The sequence below is a fragment of the Nicotiana tomentosiformis genome, chromosome 12, assembly GCF_000390325.3.
Source record: "Nicotiana tomentosiformis chromosome 12, ASM39032v3, whole genome shotgun sequence".
Classification (NCBI taxonomy): Eukaryota; Viridiplantae; Streptophyta; class Magnoliopsida; order Solanales; family Solanaceae; genus Nicotiana; species Nicotiana tomentosiformis.
In genome coordinates, this window is record NC_090823.1 from 20,090,260 (window position 1) to 20,111,863 (window position 21,604).

Genomic DNA, 21,604 nt, shown 5'->3' on the forward strand with positions numbered 1-21,604 from the left:
GGGCCGAGATTGGGATGATGAGGGTGATAGGTTGATTGCCCAGTTGAAAATTATAGCATAATCCTGACCCTGCAAGGCCAATTTCGTCCACAATGCCAATGTGTGGTCTGGTGGCGGCGGAATGGAGGTTATGATGATTGGGAGCCTGGTGGGTTGATCCATTTTTGGATTTTTTTTTATTGTTCCTCTTTTGGAACTGTAATTAATTATGAGGGGTTTGGGGTAGATATTTGTCATCTCCGTTATTAGGCGTCAAATCATTATCGGGCTGCTGGGTTTTGATAATTTTGTCTAATACCGGAGATTTGGAATTAATTGTGTATCCGGTTGAGTTGATGGAGAGTGTCAAATCACTTGAGTTTTGGTAGTTTCGCAGGTAAGGCACTTGAGTATCTGTGGAGGGTGTTTCTGCAGGGTTACTTGGTAGGGGTGGAGTAGCTCTGTAGGGGATATCATTGGTAATGGGGTTCTCCAAGTGGGTATGAACCCCCGTGACGGAAGGGTTATTGGGATTGGGTAGGTCATTCTTTGGTTAGCTAACATTTCCCTACTTAATACCTTTGGGCCTGTTGTTTTATTTTCTCTGGGGGCCGTTGGATCGGGGTCTTTTGCTTGGGTAGGGCCTATTGTCGAGTTGATGCTTTAGTCCTCTCCTGCTGGGCCCGCCTCCTCTTTGCACTCGATTTGGGCTGTTCTTGTATGGGCTGAATTTTGGGGAGGGAGGTATTTTGATTTAAACTAAGGTTTATGTTAGTAGAACGATTTGAGTTTACTTGTTTGGGGTTACTCTTAGAATAATATTGAAAAGCCTTAGTTTCAAGGAACTTACCAGAGTTTGCGTCGAATATTTTAACGTGAATGCCTCTTGTTGGAGTAGTATTGGCATTGGCATTGCTCGTCTATGTCGCTCTTGTTGGAACTTGTGATAGAGGTTGGCCCTGTTTTCTCCTTCTTGGAAAGATAACCATTTTCCATTCATCCCCTCCCCCCCATCAACATTGATTCGTGATGATGAGCATTCAGGTTGGTCCTGGGAGGGGGTTGGTGGTTTTGGTCTGTGAGTACATGACTTTAGGGTGTGCCCTATCTTTCCGCATCCTGTGTATTGGACTCTTTCTCCCTCATATACCACCGTTTGTTTATGGTTTTGTGATGGATGTTTCTACTGGCGTTTCCAGTGGTACTTGGATACAAATTCGCGTGTATCTACCCCTTAGAGTGGCCCATGTGCACATCTTTATTTTGAGAAGCTTTCCCAATTTTCTCCCGACCTTTTTCAGTATTTCTTTGTCATAGAACTTTGTAGGTAATTATGGTAAACATACCCATATAGCGATAAAGGACAGTTGTGCCTCGTACGAGACAAATTTCGGTTCTCATCTCCTGACTGAGAGGAAGTTCCCAGATAAGAACCATGGCCCTTGGTGTAATGCTTTAATCATATTCTCCTCTTTACCAAACTTGACTATAAAGAAATCTCATTCTAGGTAAATTAAGATTAACTATTCAGAAGGGTTCCATAGATCAATTAGTTTGGATTGTAGGAGGTAATGTAGCATTCTTCTACAAAAGATTTTGATAATAACATAGAAGCGCAATGGCTGGTATATGCAATTCTTATCATCTTGGGAGAGGGTGATTGGGCCCAGATTTTCTTTGCCATTTTCGTCCCTTCTGTTATGCAAGGCTCATTTTCATAGTACTGGGTTTGGGTTGTTTCTTTTTTGTCCAGTAGCATTTCCTTATAGGATTGTGTTGGGTTAGCGTCTTCGTCCATGAGGTTATTATCTAGTGGTTCTGGTGGGATGTTTGGTGGTTTGATTGTATTATCCATCCTGGCTCTAGTGAGAGATGAGAGTTTCTCGCTCTAGGATTCGTTGAGTTATAATCAGTTGTTAAATTACTTAACAATCAATATCGATAAAGAGGATGATGAGCACAAGTAATTAAATGGGAAGATTTTGTAGTATGAAATTTGTAAGCTATGTGGTCTTTTTGCTAGAAATTATAACAAGGCTGAGCAATTTTTGTAAGTTTTTTTCCTTTCAATTTTGTAGGTTTACTGCTTGCTTAATAACTAGTTAGAGGTAAATCTTTTAATAAGCATTAATTAGTAATTTGATAAAAATAATAACTAGTTAACCTGCTATTACAAGTTAAATTTACTTATTAGCGACCACAACTTAAATAATATTTCTCTCAACATAGCTAGCAACCTATACAACAGAAATATACATCTCAACAGTTTAGGTATTTGCACAAGAGTTAGTTAACGTCTGTTAATTGTAGGGACAAATATGATTTAATATAGAGAATTATATAATTTTAGGCGCTCTTAAAAATAATAGTCGATAAAATGTATACTTTGTTATAAGAAAAATCAAATTATGGTGGATGTCTACTCTTCCTCCATGATCTTTTCAAATGCTTAATGACATATTCAATGACATATTTCTATGCTTAATAACATATTCAATGACATATTTTTCTTCACTTTTCATGCCTATATAAAGGCCTTGCAATATATAGGAAAATATACATAATTAAAGAAGAAATAAAAATCTCTCCTCTCTTTCTCTCTATATCTCTTAGCTTGTTTTTTCTTGTTCTATATTGTTACTTTGAGTTATATTTTATAACACGTTATCAACACGAAGTCTCTAACCTCAAGGTTGAATTACACTTCTGAGTTATAGGCACGTCTTTCTGCTACATCAACAAGTCCGAGTTTTAAACCATATAAGTTTATACCAATATTTGGAATAAGTAATGGTCCGGTTATTAGAAAATTAGTATTTATGTGGCTGCTAAGGATGTCACCTTGTTAAATTTTCATGAACTAAATAATAGGTGACATGTGGTATACTAAATAATCTACAAAATTAAAATTATACTTTATTATGTATGCTTATGGTTTTACCTTATAATATGATTTTAGTATGCCTAGTATAATGGTTATACATTAGTTTACTGTCAAATATAATATAATAATAATAATAATATTCGTAACTATTTTATTTTGATAAGATAAAATATTAGTATAAGAAATATGTACTACATCAAATTTTTCATTGATGATAGTTCTTATCAAATTAACATGTTGAATCATTTCTGTATGGAAAGCATATAATAGTAGATAGTAGACAGAGATTTGTCCACTATTTTTTTATTTTCCTGATTGACTTAAAGGTTCTGCTATATCTTTTTTTTTCCTAGAGAGCATAATACTTAGTTTCCACAAAAGCGCATGGTAACTAGTAGTACTATTATTCTGTTTGATACATAATTTTTTCTTAATGTTCTGGTCATATCACTTTCATCTTGAAGTAAGCTTATTGCAGCAGAGACCATATGTGAATTTTCAATATTATTTTATATTTTTATATATCTGTTTGACACTAATTACTTAGCTGATTTGAGTAAACGAAAATCTATTGTTGAGAATTATATCCAAATGACATTATGAAGAGTTTAACTCAAGAGGTAAGCATTTCCTTCGTATTTGAAATTGTTTTTATTAATGATATCAACTTCAATGAGTTCAAGTCGCAATGCACCATGAGGGTAAGACATCAGGATCAAGTCCTGATGCTCCATGATGATAAGAGTTGGGTTTGAGTCCCAATTCATTATCGTCTAACATGCCTTTTATATTGATAAAACATTGGGTTTGAGTCTCATTATGCCATATTGATGATATAATGATAACTAAAGAAAAATAATATATTTTTCATGAAAAGGCATGAATATTGTCCCACTTGATTTGCTCCATTCTTGAAGTGAATGTGGTAGCGGCGCATAATAAGATTAAATAAAAATAAATGATTGAACAATGAACGTGGGCGTTCCAAAGATCAAAATAATAATAATCATCACTATGATTATAAAAGGAGAAAAATAAGGGTTTTCAAAATAGTCTTTCAAAAGATGAAGGCAATGTTTACCATCAAATTAGTATGAAAAATAATAAAGCACGCCGCTGATTATGATCCATTCCTTGAAGAGAAAGTGACTTGTGATAAGCATTGAGAATGCAAACCCATTCCTAAAGGTGAATGTGGCAATATATGATAAAAGTAATCAATAAAGACATGCAATGCATGATTAGATGAATACCACACAACGCCCACACCACTGCAAGCAACTTTTTTTCAGTAACTGTGTAATTCATCTGAGCTGGATTCATAGTTTTGCTCGCATAATAAATGGAGTGAAAGATTTTATCCCTCATTTGCCCCAAAACAGCTCCGATTGCTATGTCACTTGCGTCGCATATTAACTCAAATGGTTGCGCCCAATCTGGGGCAATGATAATTGGTGCAGTCACTAACCTTCCCTTCAGCTTCTCAAATGCTTTCAGATAGGCATCATCAAACTTGAAGGTGTTATCTTTCTCAAGAAGCCTGCACAAAGGGGAAGAAATTTTCGAAAAATCTTTAATGAAACAACGATAAAAACCTGCATGGTCCAAGAAACTGCGAATTCCTTTGACGGATGTCGGTGGGGGCAATTTTTCAATCGCTTCCACCTTTTCTTTATCCACCTGCAAATCATTTTTGGACACCTTGTGTCCCAAGACTATACCTTCACGTACCATGAAATGGCACTTTTCCCAGTTTAGTACCAAGTTTGTCTCTTCACACCTAGCAAGCACTTTATCAAGGTTCATTAAATAATTATCAAAAGAGCACCCAAACACAGAAAAATCGTCCATGAACACTTCTACAAATCTTTCAACCATGTCAGTAAAAATAGCCATCATACACCTTTGAAAATTCGCAGGTGCATTACAGAGACCAAAGGGCATTCTTTTGAACGCATACGTGCCATAGGGACACGTAAATGTGGTTTTCTCTTGGTCCTCTAGGGCTATAGCAATCTGATTATACCCCGAATAACCATCTAGGAAATAGTAGTATTCCTGGCCAGCAAATCTATCAAGCATTTGGTCAATAAAGGGGAGGGGAAAGTGGTCCTTTCGGGTGGCATTATTCAATTTTCTATAATCTATACAAATTCTCCACCCAGTGACAGTTCTTGTGGGAATCAAGTCATTATTTTCATTAATCACTACAGTCATCCCGCCTTTCTTAGGCACACATTGGACGGGGCTTACCCATTTGCTATAAGATATTGGAAATACAATACTTACATCAAGCCACTTAATCACTTTTTTTCTTACTACCTCTTTCATGATTGGATTTAGTCGGCGTTGCTGCTCTACACTTGGCTTGTGTCCGTCCTCCATGAGGATTTTATGCATGCAGAAAGCTGGACTAATGCCTTTAATGTCAGACGTCGTCCACCCAATTGCTCGCTTGTGCTCACGTAACACTCTCAACAACTTTTCTTCCTACAATTTAGACAAGTAAGAAGAAACAATAACAGGTAAAGTGTCAGAACTACCCAAATAAGCATATTGAAGGTGAGGGGGCAGTAATTTAAGCTTCAATTTTGGAGCCTCTTCAATTGACGGCTTTGGAGGAGGCTCACTTGGCCTATTCGGGGGTTCAAATGGGGTGTATTCCCGGCATGTAAGCACATGATGCATCTAGGATATGCATCATCCCCTCAACCTCATCATCAATCTCCAAGTTATCGAACAACATGAGTGCTTTCTCTAGAGAATCGTCTAGATATACACTTGTGTCAAGAAGTTGCCCATCCACCTCCACAACAGATATCATAGAGAGCTCTTCATAGTGGCGGGGAAGTTGGACCACTTTGTAGACATTAAAGACTGTTTCCTCTTTGTCCACCCTCATAATCATTTTTTCCTCTCTCACTTTAATAATTGCATCACCAGTAGCCAAGAGAGGTCGTCCCAATATGATTGGAACTTGTTCATCAGCCTCAAAATCTAGAATAATGAATAAATTTCCCAATTTGTAGCAATACATCTTCAATCACTCCTTCAGGGTAGGCTATGGACCTATCAGCTAATTGCAACATCACAGTGGTTGGTCTTGGAGCTCCAAGACCCAATTGCTTGAACAAGGACAAGGGCATCAAATTTATGCTCGCCCCCAAATCACAAAGAGCACGACCCGCATCAATATTACCAATTCGCACAGGGATGGTGAAACTGCCAGGATCCGTAAGCTTTTGAGGAAGCTTGTTTTGGACCCTTGAAGTGCACTCCTCAATAAGTGCAACTGTCTCGAACTCAGTCAATTTTCTCTTGTGAGCCACTATATCTTTTATTTACTTAGCATACTTTGGAATTTCACGAAGTACATCCACCAATGGAATATTCAATTGAACCTGGCTCAACATAGAGAAAAATTTGTTGAACATGCGATCATCATTCTTTTTCTGCAATCTCTGGGGGAAAGGTGGTGGTGGCCTCGCAGCCTCCACTGGCTCTGAAGTTGCATCATTTTTTTTTCTCGTGTGTTGCCTTAGGAATCAACTCCCCCTCAGGTATAGGTTTGTCTTTTCTTTTCTTTGGCACTTCCTCTAGTTCCCTCCCGTTTCTTAGTGTAACTGCATTAACTTGAAGGTTTTTCTCTGTATCACTGGGGAGAGCGCCTGCAGGTCTAGTATTTTGATTTGCTGCTAACTGCCCCATTTGCCTCTCAAGATTTCTGAAATCGGTCCTGAGCTGTTTATTGTCTAGCAACAACTTCTTTAGCAAGTCATTCGTACTCTATTCTATCTGTTGGGGAGGTTTCTGAGGTTTATTGAAATTTCCTTGGGGCCTATAGTGATTCTGATTCGGCTGATTTCTGCCCCATGAGAAGTTGAGATGATTCTTCCAATTTGGATTATAAGTGTTCCCATATTGTGCATGCTGATTCATTGGACCTCTGCTCTGTTGCCCCACATAATATATAGATTCAGGATTCGTGGGGCACATGTCACTCATATGACTGTCACCACATAGTTCGCAGCAAATAAACATCGGTTGTACATGTTGCATCTGTTGTGTTTGTTGCATTGTCATTCTATTCATATGATTTGCCAATTTTTCTATATCGGCTCTCATGGCTGAGAAGTCATCAAGCTCAATCAACCCGGCTGCCTTCTATTTAATTGCTCTTCGTGAGTCCCCATCACCTTGCCAATTATGGTCATTAGCAGTGAAGCTATTTAGCAAGAGTTGTATTTCACTATAAGGCCTCACCATGCAACTACCCCCACAAGTTGAATCAAGATTCATCTTTGATGCCTCGTCTAGCCCATCAACAAAAGTGTGACCCAACACCTCATCAGTCTGACAATGATGCGGGCAGTCTCTGAGTAACTTCTTGTATCTTTCCCAAGCTTGACGCAGTGTCTCTCCATCCCGTTGTTGGAACCCAAGAATCTGGCTGCTCAGCGACTTTGTCTTCTTAGTGGGGAAAAACTTGATTAAGAATTTCCTTGCTAGATCATCCCAAGTGTGGATTGAGTTCGCGGGCTCCTTTTGCAACCATTCCTTAGATTCCCCCAGTAGTGAAAAGGGAAGTAGTGTCAGCCTGACATAGTCCTTGGAAATGTTCGGATAATTATAGGTGTCCGTAATTTCCAGGAAATTCTGAATGTGCCTTTGCGGCTCCTTTTGCCCTGTGGACTGTATCAGTTATACCGTGTACTGTTTGAGTTCGAAATTCCCTGTGATATCAGGCTTCACAATAGCCTGAGTCATATTAGCAAGATTGGGCATTGCGACTTCTATCATCGCATGCTCTTCATTACCTGCCATCTCTGTTGGTTGTGGTTAAACTACGATGTCCAACTCTCCTTCTATTCCAGCTCTAGCTTCGACTTCCCTCCTCACTCTGTGAAGTGTTCGTTCAATTTCAGGATCAAGAGGAAGGAGATTGTTTGCGCTTCTACTCCTCCGCATTCAAGGGAAGAGCCTGCGTTAACACAAACAAGGTAAACTGAAAATTAGAGCTTGAACAAATAACTAATAAAAGATTAACTCAGTCAAGTAGCTAATTTCTAAGTCCCCGGCAACGGCGCCAAAAACTTGTTGTGACCAAACACACTCACGCAAGTATATGTGGTCGTCAAGTAATAGAGTAGTGAGTAGAGTATCATTCCCACGAAGACTTATGATTAACTTTTGACTAATTCAAACTCAAATTTCTTATCGATTCAAGCGATTTCTCACAAAATAGATAATTTCCTAATTTACTACCTAAAAACTATCAAGTAATGAAATACTAGAAATCAACCACAATACTTAAAATAATTTTGAATAACAATCAATAGGAGATAATATTCCAGGGTCACGGGTTAGCTAACAATCATGTTGCGTTCTTAGCTTAAAATAACTAATTGATTTATCTAGATTGTTGATTGACAGTGTTGATATTACTCATAAGAATCTGTCGAGTCCTTACTCGCCTATTCAAGCTAACCTAATGCCTATATATCTATGGAATTAAGATTAACAAGACTGTATTTACAATTCCTGTATTTCAACCGAGCAAGGCAATTAGGTATATTTCTATCGTAACCGCGAATATGTTCCTCGATGTCAGGGTTTAAGAACTTGCTCTATTTAATTCTATATGCAATCTAGAATTTCCACTTTCGAGTTCAACTCTAGATTCGTAGATAGTATTTCACTGTTAGCTACTCAGCAAAATAATTAAGAACAGAATTAAATAAACAACCCAATATGATAAAATCAACTTCGTCAAATTAAACTTCAAACATCAACATTCATGTATCACCCATGACCCTAGAATAATAGGGTTCTTAGCCATTCATGTTCATACAATCATCAAAAATAAGGTTTTCAAACATAAAATCAATGAGTACTAGGAAAGGGATGGAAGAATTGATCAAATCTGTGCTCCCGAGTGTTTGGCGCCTCCCTTCTTCTCTCAAAGTCACGTTTTCTTCTTTAAAATAGGTTTAGGTTGGTTTTTATATGAGTTGAGGTGTCTAGGGGTCGAAATAACCGAGTTCTAGTAGAAAAAGGCCACTTTCCCGTCTTGAGCGTCCAGGGCAGCGTGGGGCGCTGGCCCTGGCGCTCAGATTTTATACATGTTGTAAATTGCGAGTTCCACTTTTTGCCTTTTCATCCCAATTTCGCTCCAATTCGCGCACTTTCGTCCCAAATTGCATCCAAATGATTCCTTCACATAGAAATACCATAATTTAGCATAAATTATTATATTATACATCTAAAATCTATGAGACATGAGCAAAATGTGAGGCGATATATATCAAAATATGCATACATTAAGCCGATTATCACTTGTGATAAACATTGAGAATGCAGACCCATTCCTAAAGGTTAATGTGGCAATATGTGATAAAAGTAATGAATAAAGACATGCAATGCATGATTAGATGAATACCACACAACTCACCTCTAAGGGAGGTTTGAGTGAAATAAAGAGAATAAATATTATTGTGTAGTTACATGAATATGTCATTGGTCGCGTACATATGATACGCCAAAAAATATATATTTTGTTGTGCCTTATAAAAGGTTATTAAAGGCAAAATTAAAGTAAGAAATGATTTTGCTTATGATGATTTTGACCATGATAATTTATTATGATATAATTTTCTCCGTGAAGAAGACATTTACCATATGAATGATGTGACAAAAGATCTTGTAGTACAAAAGTTGTTAAGAGCTCCGGAAAAATAAATTTGTTATTACTCGGATGAATAAAATTATTCACGACATTGATATTGTAAAGTCTCAAAATAAACTTTTTATGTTTCAAATGTAAAGTCAAAGTGGTTGGCATATTGAGACTATAAATGAAAGAAATATTGAATATCTTCATATTTCTATAATCATAACGGGTAAATATGAAAGGTTACCTCACTTGTCACGACCAAATTTCCCCTCCATATGACATCGTGACGTCACCTAGTCTCTGTGACTAGGTAAGCCTAACATTTGTGGAATAATGATATCAAAAGATAAATTTAACAACTAATTGTAGCAATAACACCATAACTGAATATCATGCCACTTGGCATGTACAATAACCAACTCTTTAGTATACTACATAGCATTCTCAAAACCCGGAACATCGTTAATCACAAACTACAGAAGGAAAATCTAGTGTCTCTATACCTCAAAATCTATCAAAAGAAAATACAGAAGATAATGGACATGGGGAAGAGTAGAAGGGGACTCCGAGGTCTACGGACGCATCAGATATACCTTAAAATCTCTAAAGCTTTCCCGGCTCACTGATAGTGCGGCTGATAAGAAGTACCTGAATCTGCTCACGAAAAACATGTGCAAAAGAGTAGCATGAGTACACCACAATCGGTACCCAGTAAATGCCAAGCCTAACCTCGGTCGAGTAGTGACGAGATCAGGTCAGGGCCCTACTGGTATATATATATAATAAACTAGGACAGAATGAAATATTTCAGTAAAAATAAGTACTAAAATTTAATAAGAATGAAATCATAGCAAGTCAACAGCTCAGTACATAGAAATACAACAGGGGATCTACCGGAATACAGTTCCGTAGTCCCAAAGTAAATATGCAGAGCAGGGAGATCTACCGGAATACCGTTTCATAGTCCCAAAGTAAATATGCAGATCAGGGAGATCTACCGGAATACCGTTCTGTAGTCCCAAAGTAAATATGCAGAGCAGGGGGATATACCGGAATACCGTTCCGTAGTCCCAAAGTAAATATGCAGAGCAGGGGAATCTACCGGAATACCGTTCCGTAGTCCCAAAGTAAATATGCAGCGCAAACAATAGAAATACAAGTACATCACGAAATATTTCGATTTTGACTAAGTACCAGTCAAGGAAGAAGCAGAAAATTCACTAAGCATGCTGCACAGAGTTCACATAAGCAATTAAGACACATAGACATGTTGTTCTAGACTAAACAGGATAAATTCATATGCTAGTATAGTTCAGTTAAAGGAAGATAGGTATTTTACTTAATGAAAATGGAGTATTTTTGCAACAATAGCCCGTGTACGCACTCGTCACCTCACGTACACGGCGCTCAAATATCAAAAGTAGGTCCAAATCCTAAGGGGAGTTCCCCCCCCCACAAGGTTAGGCAAGCCACTTACCTCGAGTCAAGCTCAATCAATCCGTAAGAATGCCCTTTCCTCGATTATCCAACTCTGAATGGTCCAAATCTAGCCAAACACAAATTTCATATCATGAATACAACCATAATAGACCTATCTAATTAATGAAATCAATATTATAACAAAAATTCCAAAATTCGCCCTAAAATGTCGACCTGGCCCCATGTATCGGAATCAGGCAAAAATCACAAAATCCGAAAGCTCATTCACTCACGAATCCAACCATACCAAATTTATCAAAATCCGACCTCAAATGACCACTCAAAACCCCAAATCAAACTCTTCAAATCCCTAGTCTCCAACTCTCAATTTCCACCTTAAATACACACTAACTAGGTGGCAAAATAAATGGGAAAGAAAGATTATTGATCAAAAATAAGCACAAGGGACTTACCTCAAGAAATCCCTCAAAATACTCCCAAGAAATCGCCAAACCCGAGTTCAAAATGTTGAAAATGAGAAATCGTGAACCTTTGCATTTAAGTGTTCTGTCCAGAAATCTCGCACCTGCGGACTCTCTGTCGCATCTGCGACGCCGCACCTTCGGAAATGCCATCGCAGGTGTGAATTCTACTTAGAATCCCAGGTTCCACTCCTGCAGTTATGCTACCGTATCTGCGACTATCGCAGGTGCAGAAATGCATCACACCTGCGGCTTCCCCTCGCACCTGCGCCCAGCTTCGCACCTGCGGTTCCTGGCCAGCTCCTTCTTGGCCGCATCTGTGGCTCCTCCTTCACACATGCGATCCCGCACCAACGGTCTCCCCTCCTTAGGTGCGAAAACACCAGAAACTAGAAAATCTTCAGCAACTAGCCTAAGTCAAAATTCAATTTGTTAAGCATCCGAAACACACCCGAAACTCCCGGGACCTCAGCCAAACATACCAACAAATCCTAAAACACCATACGAACTTAGTCGAGCCTTCAAACCATATCAAATAATGCTAAAATCACAAATCATCCTCCGATTCAAACTTATGAACTTGAAACTTCCAAATTCGATAACTGATGCCGAAACCAACCAAACCAAGCCCGATTGACCCCAAATTTTGCACACAAGTAATATTCAACATTACAGACCTACTCCAACTTCCGGAATTGGAATCCGACCCCGATATCAAAATTTTCACTGCCGGTCCAAATCTCTAAAAATTCAACTTTCGCCATTTCAAGCCTAATTGGGCTACGGACCTCCAAAACACAATCCGGACACGCCCCTAAGCCCAAAATCACCCAACGGAGCTAACAGAACTGACTAAACTCCATTATGGAGTCGTCTTCACACAGTTTCGACTACGGTCAAAACCCTAAGACTTAAGCTTCCGTTTAGGGACTAAGTATCCCAAAACACTCCAAAAACTAAAACGAAACTTCCCGGAAAATCACAAAAGCAGAAATAGATACGGGAAAAGCAGTTAATAGGGGATCGGGGCTACTACTCTCAAAATGACCGACCGGGTCGTTATATCCTCCTCCTCTTAAAATAATCGTTCGTCCTCGAACGAGCATAGAGACATACCTGAAATGGTGAAAAGATGAGGATAACGGTTGCGCATATCCTGCTCGGTCTCCCAAGTCGCCTCATCGACCGACTGTCCCCTCCACTGAACCTTCACAGAAGCAATATTCTTTGACCTTAGCTTTCTGACATGCCTGTCTCATATATCCACTGGCTCCTCAACATAAGATAGATCCTTGTCCAACTAGACTGAGCTGAAATCCAATACATGAGCCAGATCACCGTGATACTTCCGGAGCATAGAAACGTGAAATACCGGATGAACTCCTGCTAGGCTGTGAGGTAAGGAAAGCTTATAAGCAACCTCCCCAACACGCCGCAAAACCTCAAAATGACCAATGAACCTTGGGCTCAGCTTGCCCTTCTTTCCGAATCTCATAACACCCTTCATAGGCGAAACCCGAAGCAAGACCCGCTCTCCAACCATGAATACAACATCGAGAACCTTTCGGTCCATGTAACTCTTCTGTCTGGACTGTGCAAAGTCTATCCTGAATTACCTTAACCTTTTCTAAGGCATCCTGAACCAAGTCCGTACCCAATAATCTGGCCTCGCCCGGCTCGAACCAACCCACTGAGGACCGACACCGCCTACCATACAGAGCCTCATACGGTGCCATCTAAATGCTGGACTAATAACTGATATTGTAGGCAAACTCCGCAAGTGGCAAAAACTGGTCTCAAGCACCCCCAAAATCTATCACACAAGCGCAGAGCATATCCTCCAGTATCTTAATAGTGCGCTCGGACTGTCCATCCGTCTAAGGGTGAAATATTGTGCTCAACTCAACCCAAGTACCCAACTCATGTTGTACAGCTCTCCAGAACCGTGATGTAAACTGCGTACTCCGATAAGAGATAATAGATACTGGTACTCCATGAAGCTTGACGATCTCACGGATGTAAATTCGAGCTAGCTGCTCGGAAGAATAGGTAGTCATCACAGGAATGAAATGAGCCAACTTGGTCAGCCTATCCACAATCACCCAAACTGCATCAAACCTCCGCTGAGTCCGTGGGAGCCCAACAATGAAATCTATAGTGATTTGCTCCCATTTCCACTCCGGAATCCCGACCACCGATGCTCATACTTTACCTGCTGGCAATTTAGACACCGAGCTACATATTCTACTATGTCCTTCTTCATTCTCCTCTACTATTAATGCTGCGTCAAGTCCTGATACATCTTTGCGGCACCCGGATGAATAGAGTACCGTGAACTGTGAGCCTCCTGGAGAATCAACTCACGCAAACCGTCCACATTAGGCACACATAGCCTACCCTGCATCATCAATGCACCATCATCCCCAATAGTGACCTCCTTAGCATCACCGTGCTGGACCGTGTCCTTAAGGACAAGCAGATGAGGGTCATCATACTGACGCTCCCTGATTCGATCATAAAGAGAAGACCGAGAGACCACACAAGCCAATACTTGACTCGGCTCAGAAATATCCAATCTCACAAACTGGCTGGCTAAGGCCAGAACATCCAACGCCAATGGCCTCTCTGCTACTGGTAGATATGCTAAACTCCCCAAACTCTCTGCCCGGCGACTCAAAGCATTGGCCACCAAATTGGCCTTCCCTGGATGGTACAAAATAGTGATATCATAGTCCTTAAGTAGCTCCAACCACCTCTGCTGACGCAAGTTAAGATCTTTTTGCTTGAACAGATGCTGCAAACTCCAATGATCGGTGTAAATCTCACAAGGAACACCGTACAAATAATGCCGCCAAATCTTCAAGGCATGAACAATAGCTGCTAACTCAAGGTCGTGGATCGGGTAGTTCTTTTCATGCACCTTCAGCTATCTGGACGCGTAGGCAATTACCCAATGGTCCTGCATCAACACCGCTCCGAGACCAATCCGCGATGCATCATAATATACAGTATAAGACCTCGAACTTGTAGGCAATACCAATACTGTGGCTGTAGTCAAAGTTGTCTTGAGCTTCTGAAAGCCCTCCTCACATTTCTCTGTCCACCTGAACGGAGCACCCTTCTGGGTTAGCCTGGTCATAAGAGTTGCAATAGATGAGAAACCCTCTATAAATCGATGGTAATACCCCGCCAAACCAAGAAAACTCCAAATCTCTGTAGCTGAGGACGGTCTGGGCCAACTTTGCACTGCTTCAATCTTCTTTGGATCCACCTGGATCCCCTCACTCGATACTATATGACCCAAGAATGCCACTGAGTCTAGCCATAACTCACACTTTGAATATTTTGCATATAACTTCTTTTCTCTCAAGGTCTGAAGCGCAGTCCTCAGGTGCTGCTCATGATCCTTCTGACTCCGGGAGTACACCAGAATGTCGTCAATAAACACAATGAAGAATGAGTCAAGATAAGGTCGGAACACACTATGCATCAAGTGCATAAACGTTGCTGGGGCATTGGTCAGCCCAAAAGACATAACAAGAAACTCATTGTGACCGTATCTGGTCCTCAAAGCAGTCTTCGGGATATCTGGCTCTCGAATCTTCAACTGATGATATCCTGAACGTAAGTCAATCTTGGAAAATACCCTGGCACCCTGTAACTAATCAAATAAGTCATCAATATGAGGCAATGGATACCTGTTCTTCACTGTGACTTTGTTCAACTGGCGGTAATCAATACACATCCGTATAGAACCATCCTTCTTCTTCACAAATAAGACAGGAGCACCACAAGGTGACACACTAGGCCGAATGAAGCCCTTATCAAGCAACTTCTGTAACTGCTCCTTCAACTCCTTCAATTCAAGAGGAGCCATACGATATGGAGGAATAGAGATTGGCTGAGTGCCCGGCAATAAATCAATGCCAAAATCAATATCTCTGTCGGGCGACATGCCCGGAAGATCAGCTGGAAACACATATGGAAAGTCCCTCACTACTGGAACTGACTCAACTGTAGGGGTATCAATATTGACGTCTCTCACATAAGCTAGATACGCGTCATACCCATTCTCAACCATTCGTTGAGCTTTAAGAAATGAAATAACTCTGTTGGGAGTATACTCTAAGGTACCTCTCCACTCTAATCGCAAAAATCCTGGCATAGTCAATGTCACGGTCTTAGCGTGACAATCAAGAATAGCATAATAGGGCGACAATTAGTCCATGCCCAAAATAATATCAAAGTCTACCATGCTGAGCAATAGCAAATCGGCTCTGGTCTCAAAACCTCTAAGAGCAATCAAACACGACCGATACACGCGGTCCACAATAAGAGAACTTCTCACAGGAGTAGACACATAAACAGAGGAACTTAAAGAATCCCGAGATACGCCTAAATATGAGGCAAAATAAGAGGACACATAAGAATATGTAGAGCCTAGGTCAAATAATACCGATACATCTATATGACAGACCGGAACAATACTTGTAATGACAAAATCAGAAGCAATTGCCTCTGTTCGAGCAGGAAGGGCATAATATCTGGCCTGACCTCCCCCTCTAGGGCGACCTCTAGCTCCCCGACCTACACCTCGAGCTGGCTGAGTAGGTGGGGTGGCAGCTGGTGCTGTAATCATAGCCTGAGGACCCGGTGGAGCACGACGTGGATGAGAAGTCTGTGGAGGTGCTCCCCTCCTAAGTCTGGGACAAATCCTCACCACATGGCGAGTGTCGCCACACTCAAAACAACCTTACTGCTGACGTAGCTGTGGGAACTGTGCGGTACGGGTACCCTGAGACCCATGAACACCTGAAACACCGTGCGAAGCCTGAAACGCAAACTGAACTGGCTGACCCATAAAACCTCTATCATGTCGTACCCTACCTCCAAAATAAGGACCAGTGAATCTTCCAGTCTACTAGGTCTCCTCGCCTCCCTGTACTCTCTCTCCTGACCTCGTTTGTCTTCTCTTGCCTGGACCCACCTATCCTCTACCCGGCAAGCGATCCCTATCACTTGCTGAAATGGGACCACAGGCTGTGTTTCCATGGCACCTGGAACATGACCAACGCGAACTCGCTGCTCTAGAGTGTGGGCGGCGGGAGTCTGGGTCCCTCCCCCGGTCTGTAAAGTAGCTGGTACAACCTGAATCAACCCTGCCTGAACCAATGTACCAAACATGCTCAGGAACTGTGCTAAGGTCTCCTGAAGTTCGGAGGTAACAGCAGGCACCTTTGGTACCTGGCCCCCAACTGGAGCTACTGGCGGCCCCTCAACTGATGCTCTGGTAGGTGCTCTAGCTGCGGTGAGCACTACTCGTCAGCCTTTGCCTCTGTCTCTGCCTCTAGCGACACCTGCTCCGGGAGCAGCGTCATCGATAACTACAGTTCGTGTCCTCACCATCTGCGAGAGAATGTAATGATAAAAGTTCAAACTCCGAGATCAATAAGCTCGCACGATAGGAATAAAACAAGTGTAACTTTCCTAACAGTTTCATAGCCTCCCAAAGATAAGTACAGACGTCTCTGTACCGATCCGTGAGACTCTAATAAATCGGCTTGTGACTCACGATACCTATGAACCTAGAGCTCTGATACCAATTTGTCACGACCCAATTTCCCCTCCATGTGACTTCGTGACGACACCTAGTCTCTATGACTAGGTAAGCCTAACATTTGCCGAATAATGAGATGAAAACATAAATTCAACAACTAACTATAGCAATAACACCATAACTGAATATCATGCCGCTTGGCATGCACAATAACCAACTCCTTAGTATACTACATAGCACTCCCAAAACCCGGAATATCGTGAATCACAAACTACAGAAGGAAAATCTAGTGTCTCTACACATCAGAATCTATCAAAAGAAAATACAGAAGATAATGGACATGGAGAAGAGTAGAAGGGGACTCCGAGGTCTGCGGACGCGGCAGATATACCTTGAAGTCTCCAAAGCTGGCCTGGCTCACTGATAGTGCGGCTAATAAGGAGTACCTGAATCTGCACACGAAAAACATATGCAGAAGAGTAACATGAGTATACCATAATCAGTACCAGTAAGTGCCAAGCCTAACCTCGGTCGAGTAGTGACGAGATCAGGTCAGGACCCTACTGGTATATATATAATAAACTAGGACAGAATGAAATATTTCAGTAAAAATAAGTACTGAAATTTAACAAGAATGAAATCATAGCAAGTCAACAGCTCAATACACAGAAATGCAACAGGGGGATCTACTGGAATATTATTCCGTAGTCCCAAAGTAAATATGCAGCGCAAATAATAAAAATACAAGTACATCACGAAATCTCACGATTTAGACTAAGTACTAGTCAAGGAAGAAGCACGAAATTCACTAAGCATGCTGCACAGAGTTCACATAAGCAATTAAGACACGTAGACATGATGTTCTAGACTAAACAGGATAAATTCATATGCTAGTGTAGTTCGGTTAAAGGAAGACATGTATTTTACTTAATGAAAACAGAGTATTTTTGCAACAATAGCCCGTGTACGCACTCGTCACCTCACGTACACGGCGCTCAAATATCAAAAGTAGGTCCAAATCCTAAGGGGAGTTCCCCCCCCCACAAGGTTAGGCAAGCCACTTACCTCGAGTCAAGCTCAATCAATCCGTAAGAATGCCCTTTCCTCGATTATCCGACTCTGAATGGTCCAAATCTAGCCAAACACAAATTACATATCATGAATACAACCATAATAGACTCATCTAAATAATGAAATCAATATTTTAACGAAAAATTCCAAAATTCGCCCTAAAAGGTCGACCCGGTCCCACGTCTCGTAATCAAGCAAAAATTACAAAATTTGAAAGTCCATTCACTCATGAGTCCAACCATATCAAATTTATCAAAATCCGACCTCAAATGACTACTCAAAACCCCAAATCAAACTCTTCAAATCCCTAGCCTCCAACTCCCAATTTCCACCTTAAATACATACTAACTAGGTGGGAAAATAAATGGGGAAGCAAGATTATTGATCAAAAATAAGCACAAGGGACTTACCTCAAGAAATCCCTCAAAATACTCCCAAGAAATCGCCAAACCCGAGTTCAAAATGTTGAAAATGAGCAAAAATCGCGAACCTTTGCATTTAAGTGTCCTGTCCAGAAATCTCGCACATGCGGACTCTCTGTCGCATCTGCGACGCCGCACATGTGAAAATGCCATCGCAGGTGCAGATTCCACTTAGAATCCCAGGTTCCGCTCATGCGGCTATGCGACCGCATCTGCGACTATCACAAGTGCAGAAATGCATCGCACCTGCGACTTCCCCTCGCACCTGCGCCCAGCTGCCTGCATCTGCGACTCTCGCAGGTGCGGGAACATCTTCGCACATGCGGTTCCTGCCCAGCTCCTTCTTGGCCGCATCTGCGGCTCCCCCTTCGCACATGCGATCCCGCACCTGCGGTCTCCCCTCCGCAGGTGCGAAAACACCAGAAACCAGAAAATCTTCAGCAACTAGCCTAAGTCCAAATTCAATCCGTTAAGCATCCGAAACACACCCGAAACCCCCGGGGCCTCAACCAAACATACCAACAAATCCTAAAACACCATACAAACTTAGTCGAGCCCTCAAACCATATCAAATAATGCTAAAATCACAAATTATCCTCCGATTTAAACTTAAGAACTTGAAACTTCCAAATTCGACAACCGATGCCGAAACTAACCAAACCACGTCCGATTGACCCCAAATTTTGCACACAAGTCATATTCAACATTATGGACCTACTCCAACTTCCGGAATTGGAATCCGACCCCGATATCAAAATTTTCACTATCGGTCCATATCTCCAAAAATTCGACTTTCGTCATTTCAAGCCTAATTGGGCTACGGACCTCCAAAACACAATCCGGACACGCCCCAAAGCCCAAAATCACCCAACGGAGTTAACGAAACTGACGAAACTCCATTCCTGAGTCTTCTTCATATAGTTTCGACTACGGTTAAAATCCTAAGACTTAAGCTCCCGTTTTAGGGACTAAGTGTCCCAAAACACTCCAAAAAATAAAATGAAACCTCCCGGCAAGTCACAATAGCAGAAATAGATACGGGGAAAGCAGTTAATAGGGGATCGGGGCTACTACTCTCAAAACGACCAGCAGGGTCGTTATAATTTTCTTTCTATTTATACTATACAAATATAAGCATGATGATGGAATCATATGTCACAAGTAAACTAGAGGTTTACTGAAACAAATATTAGTTGGCATGACCGGTTGACCATCCGGTTCAATTATGATGCGAAAAATTAATTGAGAATTACATAGGCATATATTGAAGAAATAGAAGATTCTTCAAGAATTCTCTTGTGCTGCTTATTCTCATGATATACCAGTTAAGGTTGGGATTGAATCCCGATAAATATATGGGCCCAGTCACCTTGCATGTGGACCGTTTACTATTATATGATTTTAATAGATGCATCTATTCTATGGTCACATGTGCATTTGTTATCAGCTTGCAGTTTGGCTTTTGCAAGATTGATTGCTCAAATTATTAGAGCACAGTTCCAGAATATAAATTATGATAATTTATCTTGATAATACTAGTTTAAATCCAAGTTGGTTTAGCAGAAATTGTATACCTCCAATTATATCTAAACCATTGGTCATGAGAACAAAACTACCAAAATAAAATTTGGTATGTGATGTATTATTTAATATACAACAACACGTGTACGTATCTAGCCAAGTTATGATAAGTTCTCCCTATCACAATTGGTTCAGGGTCAGAAACCAAATAATTTTCATCTAGAAATATGAATGTGCTATATGATTTAATTGTTCCACCACAATGCACAAAGATGGATCCCCAAATAAGGCTAGGTATATATGTTGGTGATCCCAACAATATGGGAAGAAAATGGGCAGCTGAAAAGGTAATGCATGTAATGAATTATTATGAGTACATCTAGATCCTCGTACGAGAAAATGTGAACTTGAAATTCAAGTGATAATTCATTTGCAAAATATTGACACGCGTATTTGCTGCCCAAAGTTAAATGTCATATTCAGCTGCTAATGCTCCAAATAATATAAAGTTTATAATGAATAGAGTCTATGGCATGCATGAAGCATAATAGACTAATCGGTTCCAAAGATAAAACTCTTTGAAGAAGGAGAGGAGCAAATGTTTAAAATGATCATAATAAGGAGGCAAGTGCTCTAGAAGAGCACCACAACATAACACTTCATAAGACCTCATGGGAGAGGCTCATGTACCTGAAAATAATAAGATAAAGAGATCTCAATAAGTTATGTCTTTATTGTGTAATAGTAGAACCGGTATAAAATAATTGTCGACGATATTGTTAATATAATGTAGCGCTCAATATTATTAATATTGGCGAGGATCTTGAGCTCAAATCTGTCATGAAATTTGGATAGATAAATGATTGGCCAAATAAAAAATACACAATAAAAATTAATTTCACCTGAAAAATATGAAGTTGGACGGATAGTCCCAACACCTGAAAGTATAAAGCCAGTGGAGGTATAAATGTGTTCTTGTACGAAAAAATAAAGGTCAAGTCGATAGACATAAGGACGACTTGTGTCACAAGAAGATTTGTAAATATCCTGGCATTGATTATATAAAGACATGTTCTCCTGTGGTAGATGTCGTCATTTCAGGTTTTAATCTGGCAATACAAGAAAAACGTGATATGCGTATAATGAAAATCATTGAAGGATTTAAATTGTTATGAAGCATATTAAGGTTTCCAAGAAATTTATTAAATAAAGCTTCAAAAATTCATATACGGATTGAAACAATCAGGACGCATGTGGTATAATTGCTTGAGTGAGTACCTGTTAAAAGAAGGGTACAAGAATTATTCAATTTGTCCTTGTGTCTTTATAAAAAGATCCGGATCTAAATTTATTATAATCGCCGTATATGTTGATGATTTAAATATCATTGGGACTCCTAGGGAGCTTCCTAAAGCAGTAGACTATTTAAAGAAAGAATTTGAAATGAAAGCTCTTGGAAAGACAAAATTTTGTCCTGGTCTACAAATTGAGTATATGAAAGATGGAATTTTTGTCCATCAATCAGCATACACTAAAAAAATTTTAAAGCGATTCTATATGGATAACGCACATCCATTGAGAACCCCGATGGTTGTG

At 40.3% G+C, this 21,604-nt stretch overlaps 1 non-coding gene across 1 annotated transcript; it reads left to right on the plus strand.

Moving 5' to 3' along the window:
• The first annotated feature begins 7,217 nt into the window (after nucleotides 1-7,217).
• LOC117281886 (small nucleolar RNA R71) lies at nucleotides 7,218-7,324 on the plus strand. The gene has a single exon (XR_004512524.1). It is a non-coding gene; the product is annotated as a small nucleolar RNA R71 (small nucleolar RNA).
• Nucleotides 7,325-21,604: the final 14,280 nt, after the last annotated feature.